A 13472-nucleotide genomic window follows, 5' to 3' on the forward strand; every position below is an offset into this window, starting at 1 on the left:
ATTTTCGAGAAGCTTCTTCATTAGCAGTTTCAATGTAATTAAAAAATGAATTATCCTTGGAAAGTAGGATGTACACTGTCAGGACAACATGGCAACATGTGCCATGCTCCTAAAAATCTACTAAAGATGGAGACAGCATGGCCCAACGGGTCACAGACAGACTGGACACTGCCAAGCAGCCAGCCAGCTCCCCTGCCCATGGCTGAGCTGCCCCAGGAAAATGTGTCTATAGCACCCAGTTGTTGCCTCTGCCACCCTTCCCCAGCGTGACACCAGGGAACTGCCATCTGAAGTAACTCACCCACACCTCTGCCAGGCCCCGCTGCCGAGGGAAACTCAGCTGGGCTTTTACTTTCACACTCCTTCCTTTACGCAATTCCTATCTCTTTCCTCACAGGAACTCCTCATCAAAATCTCCTTGGCACACCCCAAGTTGGTCTTGTATCGCCACGGGAAGGAAAAGCTCAGCGTGGAGGCAATTTGTACGGAGGAGCACACGTCATTTCTCCAGTCAACACGTGCATCTGGCCGGGGTTTCTTGGACTGCTTTACAGAGCAGTGGATGCTGTCCAGAGCGCTCTGCTCAGTGTCCCTGACAAGATGGCCATCAAAGACTGGGTTAGGGGTCACTCACCCAAAGCCATTAGCACTCCAAAGTGATTGATTATCATCATGTGTGGTCTCAATCAAGAGCCGGTAATGAGCTGCATTCATTAATCCCATTTATATGTTTGCGTAGTCCAGTCTTGAATTTCAGTGAATAAATGGGCTTCATACTGAGACTGGCACGTTGCACTACCTGGCAAGGACAAGAAGTCACACAAGGATTCACATACAACTCCGTGTCTGGAGAATTTCGGCCCACGTATTTCTAAATATCAAGCAGACTGGCTCCACAGCATCATCTCCACACCTCCAAGCAGCACCGAGTTGCAAGCTCTCTCCCCACAGCTCTGTACTGTAGTTTTGTCTGTACTCATTTTTACATTTTCCTTGCAATTTTCAGATCACTTTTTTGAGCAGTTATATCCAATGTCACATCCACTCCAAGTTTCTCTCCCTTTTTAGAGCACTACATGTTTTCTGTGATTTCGTGTTTGATGGCCCTGATTTTGTTCCTAGAGTCTACAGCAAAAACCTTATGTTCTGAACATCCCTCCCCCATTGGATGCACACACTCAATTGTCTTGTTTTCCTTCAGCCATTCCCCTCTGACCGTTTTCTGCACGGAGCCTTCTTGGTGCAAACAGCCAAACCCATGCCCAACCCCAGACACCATTTCAAGCAGGCCAGACTTCCTTCATCCGCTGAGCCCTGCACATGACTCCAGGCTCCTTTCACAAGCATTAAAGCCGTACTTTCCTGCCTCACCTCCCCTCCCCAAAGATCCCCTTTAGGAATCATAAAAATAAAGGGTGAAATCCTGGCTCCGCTGAAGTCAATGGGAACGTTGCCACTGACTTTAATAAGGCCAGGACTGACCTCAGCACTCGGAGCTCCAGCACAAGGCTCTGGGCTTCACACACAAGGACAGAGGTTTTCAGCTGCGCCACTTTGGAAAATAATCCACAGATTCTCAACGAGGACATCTTCAATTTATTTTACCCTTTCAGAAGACATTCCTATTGATAAACTCACTGACCAGAATGAAAGAGAAATGCCAGATCTCAAATCCCGTGCAAAAAGCATAAAATTTTAACAGTAACCTCTCACACAGAAACTATATTACCTAAAAAATGACAATGTGGGGAACTGCACCCACCTAGGAAGCTGTCACAACTTCCGTCAGAATAAATTTAATAGTTGATGTTAAAAAAAAGAATCAAGTTCTTTCAAGGTGGACAGTTTGAAAGAGTTAAGTAGAACTCTTTTTTTTTTTCCCCCTTCTTTTAAGAGAGTATTAGTTGGTTAAAAATAGGTCTGAATAATAAATGCCTTTAAGTGTTCCCAGGCCCCCTTTTGTAGAAATGTTTTTAGCATTTCATGTGGGGAAAAAATACATACCAATGAAAGGTAATGATATTTGGCCTCTCAACTGCAAAACAATAGCAAGTATGTTAGAGGTGACCAGCAAGTAATTACTGACGCAAATCAAAAACTATACACTTATACACTGAAACCTAAAATAAACAAGGTAAGAGAGATATTGGCCAAAGAGTACATTTAAAAACACCTTAATTTTTCTACTTAAATCCCTTAAAGACCCGTCTCAAAGGCTCTCCTTCAATGTGATGCCACAACATATGTTGCACTGATGCTCTACGCCACAGTGCCCTGCTGGAAGCAATCTATTGGGGTAAGCAAATGCCATGTTCGGCACTTAATATCCTCATTTCATATCCATAATCCAGAAGAAGGAATTCTTTTTCTTCAAAGGAAAGACCACTTCTGCTGAACACTCACTCACTAACAGCACCAAGCTAAAAGATGCCTGGGGAACACCCAGCAGATGCCAAGAAGAAAGAGTGCTCTCCAGTGAAGGCCCCACAAACTGCTGTTCCATTAGTGGAAAGAAGAGGAACCAAGCTCCTGGTAATACTGCCTCGAATGATCTCTAGAAAGGCAGGATCAGGCAAAGACACGTCCCCCCAGAGCTTCTTGCCCACAGGGCAGAAATGGAACTGGAAAGACGCAGAGTTGCAGAATAAAAATGATGATCTCTTCACTTGGGAACACACTTGCAAGGCCCCAGATTACAGCTCTGCTGCACCAGATTAGCATAAATACTAAATGTCGGAGTAAATGCTAAGAGTGGTGATGACTTAGTGCTGTATTTATTGGCAAGTGAGCAAATAAGGACACAAACAAAAATTCATACACAACCCATCTTCAAATACAGGGGATAAAAAGCGCACTACTAAAAACCATACAGGCAGAAGGTCTCAAATGCAACGTTACTGCAGTGTCATGAATGAATCTGTGAGAATTCATCACTTGCTGGCTCATGTCTAGAGAAGTATTTATCACATTCCCCTAAGCACAATCTGACTCTTTAAAAACTCATGTGGTGAGGCCATGCTAGAGGCAGCACGAGCTCCCAGGCACTTTGGAGAAGAGCACTTGTATTCACTCACATCACTGACTGTGGAGTTCATACAGCTGTTTTAACTTAAAGAATCACAAATGGCACTTAGCATGAGATTTTAATATCTGCACAAAGTTTTTTTTTGTGCTGGTTCTCAAACTGCAGCACCACCCCAGGTCACATCAACCTCAAAGAGACTGCTGCCTGCATGCTTTACATTCAACAGCACCCAAACACCTTGCTACGGGCCACTACCAACGCAATTACTCCCTGCTGGCAGAAGAAAACATAAGAAGTGGGCTCCAACTACTGAGTTCATACAGAAAAGGCAGTTCTGCTGCATCAGAGGTATGCAGGAACCAGAGAATTCACTCAGCATCACCCCATCACATCAGCCAGTGGACTGAGAGAAAAAATTAAAGGCCCTGTAGATTAAGTTGGTTCACTCACAAAGACAACTTGCGGCACAAGAGCTTAATTCTTTCTCACAAACCAAACCCAGAAGATGCACTCCAACTATTAAAGATGGTGAGTCCATGGGCCCAAACAACATCTGCAGTGAAACCCTGGAGCCACATGCAGTGTGGACGTCTGCTCTTCAGCACCATTTCTCTTTACAGATGCACTCATACTGTGCTGCACCCCTCAACGGAGACATAGCTTTTAAGGCTAAGAGACAAGCGTGTTATAATTTAAACATCAAAGAATAAGCAGGGCAAGACCCTCTTCTGATGTAAATTCACATCGGGATTTTATAAGCCAAAGTTCGGAGCTCTACTTCATTTGTTTTTCCTTCTTTAAACAGTCTTGTAACTGGCTCTACTGATGTCCAAGACAGTCTACACTAACTTGAATTCTGTAAAGCTGCAAAGATAGAAGTTGGTAAAGACAATGATTGTTTTGATACACATTCATCTCTCTCTTCTTCTGTGAAAAAAAAAAAAAGTAGGCAATCTTCTGTTTCTCAAAGCTTATAGATGCAAGAAAAACAAACATAATACAGAAAGTCTGTTGGTCTTATAAAGTGGTCCCCACAACTTATATCGTTGTTCATTAGAGGGTTCAAAGAATTCCATCAGGACACAAGGTAGATATGAGTTTTGTTTGGTTTCAAGAATTAACCTACAAAATCTATAATGCTGTAATTAAAAAATGGAAAAGAAAACAATTTTGGTTAACGAAAAGGAAAAAATATTAAGACACTCTTCCCTAGTCAAACCTTGGTATTTCCAGTCCTGAGTAGAAGATGTTGGGACATCTACGGTATACAGAAATTCTAGATTGAGTGGCATTTTGCCATTGGTGGATTTTGAGGCAATTTTCATTCCACAGTGGAATTATTTGATGTTGAAAATATCTACAAACCAACATTTCCTTAAAAATTAAATGTTAACAAAATATAAGATTATTACTTTTTTGTTCGTTCTTATTTTTTTTGAAATAAAATCGCTGAAGAAAAAAAAAAACACATCATGACCATTACTGGATACACCTTTTAATTTTCTTTTTCAGCTTTTCCTTACCCTTTACAAGTTTCCTAGACTTTTTGTCTTCTGAATCTTTTTCAATTGCATTCAGCAGCAATAGAGGAGAAAATATAAAAAGGCAGAATGAAAATATCAAAATTCCACAAGATAAACTTTTCTGTTTTTAATGAAAATGCAAACTGTGTTGTTTCTAATCTACCAGGAAGGCTATGTTTCATCTCGGAAATGTTTTTAACAGGAAATGTGAACACGATATACTGACAACACTCAAATTTGCCTTACCTAGCTTTATTAGCATCATGATTAACATCATAAAAAAGCAGTTTGTACAAGAATTGTTGGTGTCAGTGAAATTAAATTAGTGCTAGCCACTTTAAGTTTTAAGAAAATAGAACAGATGCCTGTTTGTATAAGGTCTTCCTACAGAATTATTTACCAGTCAAATATTTCACAGGCCTAAAAAGTGTATTAACAGATTAAGCTCCTTCTACTCTTTGATAACACATATCATTGAAGAAACATCTAAACTGAACTACTAAGAATTTGGAGAAGAAAGTTGTAACAGGACATTGACCTCTTATGAAAACGCAGAAGTAAAACATAACATAAGGATGATGTTTACTCTACATGAGTTTCCTGTCGACACTGTTTATTATTGAGCAATAAACACACTTGGACTGTAGAGATATATCTTTAGAAGAGGTATTAAGAATCAAACAGTTTCTGTAAATCTTCTGAGTGGTATTAACATTCAGATTTAAACAAGGTTCCACACATAACACGCATTTGATCATTTAACAGGTCCACGTCCAAAATATTTCTGGCTGGAGATGTACAGTTAGTGTCTGAATCTTCCACTTAGCTTGGCCAAAATGCTGAGATTTAGTCTTATTTTAACTAAACATATCCTAAGTTATTTTTATATGTCTCTTGGGTTTCATTTTCACCAAAGCAAATTTCTGTTGTGGTGATGGGCTGTAAATGTTTCTTTCTTCCATTTCCCCTCATTTATCCTGCTTCATGGCATTATCTGATAAAACTGCTGTGGACACCCTCACTCCCTCATGCAAAATATAAACAACTGGGATATCAAGAAAATGCACCACCACATCACTGTCCTTGCACTGCCATTACAACTGGTTGGAGTCCTGATAGTGATTTACAGCACTGAGCTGGTGACATTGAGATAGTCAGGACGAGATAATATCGCTTCCTCAGTGCAAAATAAGCCCCCCCAAAGCTCATCCATTAGCATCAGTACATGCGCATGATCCAGCAGAGCCTGGATCAGGGAAGGATTGAGGGAATATTTCTCCTGGTTATTCATTCTAATTCTTTAGGGCCATAAAATAAAAATGTCTCAGTAAGGTAACTTTGGGAGAAAACGCATTTCAGACTGAAAGAAGCGTTTCATTACATACAGAGCTGGCAAGTGGCTCCCCTCCCCCCCCCCCCTCCATTTGGGGCACTTCTTTAAATTCAGATTTTTTTATTATTATTATTTTTCATTTAATTGAATTTGAGCCTGGAACCCCGTTTCAAAACAAAGCCTAAACATTTCATGTAAAAAATGCTGAAATGACAGCTTTCACTTCAGTCATTTTTTCCAGGGTGGGAAAGTTTGGCTGCAATTGTTTGCCAAGTTTGACAAGGTTGACTGCAAACAGTTTCAGTCGAACTGAGTCTGATTTCTCAGCAAATAAACTAGACGGGTGACTATTTGTTTTGCCTATCCGTAAAAATAATATTGGCAATTTCAACATAAACTTTTTGTCGATAGCTGATAAAATATAACATATGTGGAGACATGATGGACACAGCTTTGTTTCAACAAGGGCCTTGGTAGTACAGGAGTGAGTGTGGACTGGTGCTAATGAGAGGTCTAAATGTTTATTAACCCCCTCCACGGTGTTGGGCTTGTCCCCTAAAGCACGCGCCACAGCCTTGGCTGCCAGTCAGCCCACCTCTGCCCAGCTCCGTGCTGATTTACATCAGCAGGGACCCTGGGCTCCAGGTCCTCACTATCTGTAATGGCTATCGCTTACAGTGCCCAGATAGGGCAGAAGTGGACTCTTCAAACCAGTTACATATGTAAGAATAGTATCTAGCAAGTGTGTGTATACAGCCAACCTTCTCCCACTCCTCAGAAAGTCAATGTTCAGAGCAAGCCCGTCCTCTGACTTGTCAACACAGCTGCCTCACCGCTTGCCCTTTTGAGATTCCAGGCCTGACGGAAGGTGATGGGAATTGAACTTCAGCTCTCAAGAGCACCTGGCTTTGTTATCTCTAAGGGCTCAGGAAGATTTCAGGCACTATCGCTCCATGCCATGTCCTGACACTTGACTCACAAAGTGGCACTGGTGTTGGCTTACCTCCAGGCTGCAGATAGCGACTGTCAGCAGCGAGGTGAAAATGAACGAGAGGGGAACAGAAGCTACCCTAGTGCTTCTTTTAGGAAAGCAGCATCTGAGACTGCTGAGGAGTCCTTGCTCTTCTGATTCTCTGACCATCGAGGTCTCCTCTACAGAAACTCCACGAGGCTGAGTTCACACATGCTTTTTTAGTTCATTATCTCTGTCGGTGGCCATGGCAAGAAATTTGTGGATGCTAAATAAAAACTGACAGATTTCATAACAAGACACAAGTTGGTTTCCAGAAACACAGCAGCGATTGGAGGTACGGTACACAATCCAAGTATCGGTGAAAGCAGGGAAGTTTCCTATTTTCCCCATGCAAATGGCCTCTTCTTCCATAAGATAAACATATCTATTATGAACAGATTTACTCTCTATTTACTATCCAGAATGAAGATACTGAAAGTTCATAACCCTAGACAATATAACAAATCATGACTGATAATTTGATTTGTTTTGAATACACTTGGGCCAAAAGCTATAGCCCAACGATAATAGCATGACATCTCTCTCACAACAGATACCAGACTACTAAACTGATCTTCTCCCCATTGTTGATACTTGCCCGTGTTACGTGCATAAGACAGATGTAGGAATGCCCTAGGAAGGAGGGAGATACTGCTTTCAATGAGAAAACAGATAACAGTGAAGAAAGCAGCTGCTTTAGAGAAACTTCATTGCTTCTAAAGCATTCAGAACTGTAGAGGCATTTAGTGTTTGCTCTTTTATCAGTGCAGCTGCAAGTGATAATTCAACCTCCAAGTGGTCTGTGCTTTTGTTCCATTTGAATTGAAAAATGCCCTAACAAAAATCCTTGCTTTGTATCAGGATTATATGCTTGAAAAGAACTGAACAAATTGCATTTAGAATGATCAAAATGATCCATTTTCCTTATCACGTTGCTAGCAGACAAAGGTTGATATTTACGAATCAAATTTTACCACTACCAATATTACTGTCTGATGTGAACAGAGTGACAAAGCTTTACCAGTCAAATTCCAAGACAGATTTACCCAAAAGAGTTATCTTTATTATCGTCATCTCAGAAACAGTAGTTGCCAGTGTCATGCACTGACAGCACTTCACTAGACACCCTAAGCATCTTTATCATCTCAATATCCCAAAATAGAATGCCTTCTGTACTCTGAGGTCTCCACAAGACTGTATTTGCAAATCCCATTTCTCCGATCAAAAATCACTTTTCTCAGGTACTGCAGCACCATGAACATTTCCTTCTCTCAAAGCCTCACTCCTTGTAACGTCTCAGTGTCCTACAGAGCAGCCAGCAAGGCAGTAAGTGCCTCCATGTTGGAGACAGAGGCTAAGGCCCAGTTTCTCCTACTTTTAGGAACTTTGCTCTTACTATAATTAAGCCTTTAACTAAAGGTGAGATTTAATTCAAAACAGATTAAAGTGGTACCACTGCGCATGTAGCCAAGAGCTCTCCTGCTGAAGCAATCTGTGTGCACAACATAAGGTCGGTACTGTACCTTGGGATGTAGTGACCTGAACTCGGTGCCCACCCCAACGGAACAGCCTAGCTAGTGTTAGGAAGCTCTATTTAGACAGGTATTTGAGTCCATGGACAGACTCAGCAGGAAAAACATACCGACAGACATGCCTACTGGATGCTCCCCGCTTCCCAAACAACAATTTTCCCCAACAGAAATGTTGATTTAAACTATTCATGCTAACGTGAGTGCAGGATAAGGTTATGTGATTCTTGGAGCCACCGCACTAGGTCATGAATGATGTAGTAATGAAAAGAAAATTCCTTGCTCATTGCACGGCAAATAAAGACAGGATTGTGAAACCGCTCGCTCTGCTGTGCTTAGCTCTGCCTCTGTGGATGCACAGAGTCAGATTCTCAGAAGAGCCCAGCACAGAGGATGAAGGAGACTTTTGAACACTGCCTCTCAGTCATTTCCCTAAAAATTACCGAGCGCTGAGCACTATGAAGATTTGGTTATGAACATGAGTTCTGATATTTACATCCCTGCTTCAAAATCCAGGCACCTTACAGGTACGTGGTCACAGAAACTGAATGCTGTGCCATGTATCCGTGTCCTGGGCCACGAGTCACAAAAACCTCTTGGGAATTACCCTGGGGCATGATGAAATACCTTCCCCACAGGGTGGCCACCTTTAACTCTCTTAACCTTGAAACAGAGGTGAACCCAAAGAGGCTAGGAGATAACCTCATCGTAACCCCAGGTTTTCCCTACTTAGCTACTGTGCTAAAACCTCTCCTGTGGAAGGAACAGTGACTGCAGGCAAATAAACAGGACATTTTGAGCGTGATTTTCAGGAGAAAATCTGCAGTCTCCATGCACTTTGCTTAGAACTGCAGGTGCCCAACCTAAAAAAATCATAATTAAGGGTCACCTTGTATGCAGAGCTATTAACTAGATTCTGCAATTCCTCATATTGCCATGTCAAACTGTTGTTGTTATTATTGTTTGTTTTCCCCCAGAACTTCTCTAATTTCCTAGGTTTTCAATGGTCTAGGGATAATCTCCTACAAAGTTTTTTCTCCACAACACTGATACACATGCTGAACTCTAATTCTTGACTAGGTAGATTTTGTATCTGAAATCTGAATCTGAATACAAATTTCTTTTCATATAAACCTTCCAAAGAAATGTCTTTAGATTTGGTTTGGTCTTTAGAGATATGTAAAAGCTTCCATGGAGGGAGGGAGGAAGGAAGGGAGGGTGTATTTTGAAGGGAAAGCATTAGAAAGGATTTTTTTCCTGGCTTAACTGACCCCAGACTCTAACCTTAGCCAAGCTGATAATTGAGAAGGTAAATTAATTAGCATGTATGTTCAGAACCTGCCCTGCCCCAACTTCACTGCACCAATACTATCACACTGCACCTTCTTTTCCGTACTTCCTCAAAATTCAGTGCAATGAATCAAAGATGCTCCCAGCCTGTATCATCTTCTACCTTTAGGCACGGCAACAATCAGCCCGACATCTTTGTGCGGTGGTTTTAGAGCACCAGTTGTCTTTGCTAAACAAGCATTTTCATGACAAAAGTCAAGAAATAAATAACAATTTCAAGAAGTTCCTGAAACCTCTATTCTAAGTCCCTTAAGTTGTAAGCTCAAGGAAGGAAACGTCTTTGTGACAGCACAGCTGTAGATTAAAAAGATTCCCAGGGCCTCCTAGCTATTCTGACTCTTGGTCTTTAGAATTATATGAATATAGGCTTAAGACCACCCAAACTCTTCCCCCCCCACCTTTTTTTCTCTCTGCTAAGCAGAGAGAGTGCGCACACAGGCACTGAAAAAGAGACCGTTACCCTCCTGTTGGACAACTGTAATTTTACAGTAACAAAGATCAGACAGGCAACAGTGACCTGTGATGGCAGCTGTATGTACATTACAGTCTAAAAGGGAAAGCACGCTAGTGGGGATGGTATACACACTGCATGATGCAGTGGCCTTTACTGAGATGCTTTAACCCACATGTGCAAAACCCAGTTGCAGGAATTTACGTTCCCTTCCAAAGCACACTCGGGGGTAACTGACTTTTGTGTCTCGCTTTGTAAGTATGTGGCTGATTTTGCACCTAAATCTCAACTCACTACGAGGAGATATTAACATAGTAGTACAACATGTTCTGGAGAACCTGCGTTTGCCTGAGATTAAACAACCCTAGTTACCTCCTATTTTATCAGGATCACTGGCATGACGGTGTGCTGCAAGAAAACAGGACGACAGCACATCAGCTAAGCAGCCTCTAGTCTCCGCAGCAAGTTTATAAAATGGAAAATAAGAGCTCAAAAACCCTGATTCATTCAAGAAAGCTGAACAGCCCATCTTTTTTCTTAGAAGAGAGAAAGGAGGTAGAAATATTCCAGATAGTGCAATTTAGTACCTTACCGAAGCTAATCTCCCTAGCAGTCCTGGGAGAGAGAAGGGGAAGTTCCTCTGAAGGTGCTTCAGACCTGGAGCACTCCACTGATGATACAGAGACTGTAGGGACCGAGAGGCACCTGAGAGCCAAGGGCTGCACCTCCTGTACATCTAGGCTGAATTTGTACAGGGCCTAATCCAAACTGAAATTCATGATACAACCTTTTGACATTTATTTGTTTTCTAATTGATTTAGGCGTTCTTAGACTGATCTGTCAATACAGTGTCTAAACAAATAGGAACAATCAATCGCTCAGTTTTTCAGCAGGAAAAAAAAATCACAAACATTACTCTGTTTCTTGTGGTGTAGCTTATCTGTGCTGCTCCCATCTTTATTTATTGTTCTTCCTTCACGCCATGGGTTCTTGGATAGCAAAGAAAAACAGTTCCTGTCTTCAAGAACAAAGGTTGGCAGGGAAATCAAATTAAAACCAGCAACGATATTTGCAGCTGTATAGTCAGCTAAAATAATAATCATCAGCATTGTTATTTATATTGTGGCTTCACTTCAGGTATCAAGTAGCTCACAGCCCTGTTACACTAGCACACTGAACGGAAACGAAACAGCTATCCCAGGCATATGGAAAGCATACCTGGCCAGTATCTTCAGGTGCTGAAGCTTTAAACATATGCACGTGTCCCACTGATTCCTTTATTACCAGCTGCTTCTAATCACCTGCCAAAAGCAGGTGCTTATGTACGTCTCTGAATAACAAATGTACTATATGTTTCCTGAACCAGGGTGCAAGAGTCAAGATGTGACAGGCAGATGGGACAGGTTGGAGAAAGGAAAAAGGATGCAAGGACAAAGTTCAGAGGTAGATTTAGTATATGCTTATCGCATGGAAGACTCCAGCAGACACTTCTCAGTAGCAGTGGATCCAAATCACAACACATTTGGACATCAAGTTTTCAAAAAATTCCAGTCTGCAGGACCTGAATAAGGGCATCAGTGTAGTCAGAGCAAAAACGTGTGACCACCTTGGCTCCAGATTAACATCTGCCACAGCCTTTCTTACAACTTTGGTGCAGTCACTTCACCTCTGCCTGCTTCAGCCCTGCAGCAGTGAGATCAGGCTAACAGCACCAACCTCTTGCTTGTGGGCTTGTATTGGTAAAGAAGGCACAGATGACCAGAAATACTCAGGTTGCCTGGGACTTAAAGTTATTTAGCTTCCTCAGAGGGAAGCAGCTATCTTCACAAGCCTCTGGGAAAGAGGATAGTTACTCCAAAATGTTATTAAAGGCCTTTTCTGCTTATTCAAATGGAAGCACAGACTTTTTTTCTTAAAAGGGAGATGTTACTTTTTTGAATACCGAAGGAAAAACTGTGGAAATTAGTTCTCGGGGTCAGGGGCACTCAGTACACAAATATGCTTGCTCACACTACCTTGCATGCTCCAGTGTTTCATAATCCAACATCTTATTTTCCTTAAAAAAATAAAAAATTCAGAATATATTATGCATTCACTGAAGTCTTATATGAAAGCTAAAATATTTCTTAGTGCAAAGTTTTCACTTTTTGGCTAACAATTTGTTTCTATGACACATGGAAAACTGTAGTCTTCATTAGCACGAGAGCTTTTCATTGCTTCTAACTGAGATACTTCAGGCCAGTCCAACTGAGCCAGACAGGCACCAAGCTCTCAATTTGTACAATATCTCTCTCTCTGTACAATTTTGAGAACAACATCCTGCTGTGTCTTCCTATCTTCCACAGCATTCACCTCAATGAACTTGGGGAAGTTTTTCCCCTCAATGATACACAGCTCCATCACACTGATCCTGTTTTAGGTACCTGCTGTATAATCAAATCTTGCAATTCTAGCAAAATAAAATTGAAATAATGGTTAAAATGACAGTAAAGGTATGTGAGTTTCAACTACCAAATTCTGGTCTCATGTGTAACATAGGTAAAAGCTACTGAGTCAGGGGATATTGATTCACAAGAGCCCTTCTTCCCACCTGTGCTCTCCTCCTACACAAGAGGTTGGCTATGGGGAAGGGACCAAGACAACCTGAGCTGATACACGGACCATCTGACAATAAAAGCAGCCTTCCAGCGAGGCTCTGCCCATGTTCATCTGGACAAATGCTGGCTGCAGCCTGTAAACACAGAAACTGCTTCAAGAGGGGGAACAGGGAAACTGCTGCAGCCGTGTCACTGATGTAGGTAAACCCACCGCCCCGCTGCCAGAAAGAACCGTTTCAGGGACTCCTTTCTGCAATACTGGGAATTCCTGCAAAACTCCCATTTCTGACGTGCTGCTCGTGTGAAATAGCTGTAGTGTTTGCAAAGAAGTGATTATGAATGACTAACCGGCCGTGCATATATTTCAAGAAAACTTGGAAACAGCCTTGTTGTTTTTGGAAACACATACACTTGTTCAGGGTGAACTGGCAAGGAAGTACTGTGGAAAGTTACCTAAAAACAGAGTCTGTAGTGCCACCTACTGCTTTACTCTGGATTTTACTTTCTGAATTAAGAAATAAAAATATAAAAAAAAAATAAAAAGTGCCACCCTGGAGCAGACCCAAGCTGAGGCAGTCACCCCTGACCTGATAACAACCCTCACCAGATCCCTGACAGGAAGGTGCAAGAACATTGCTGCAGGACAACGTAA

This window comes from Anser cygnoides, chromosome 3 (genome assembly GCF_040182565.1).
Source record: "Anser cygnoides isolate HZ-2024a breed goose chromosome 3, Taihu_goose_T2T_genome, whole genome shotgun sequence".
Lineage (NCBI taxonomy): Eukaryota > Metazoa > Chordata > Aves > Anseriformes > Anatidae > Anser > Anser cygnoides.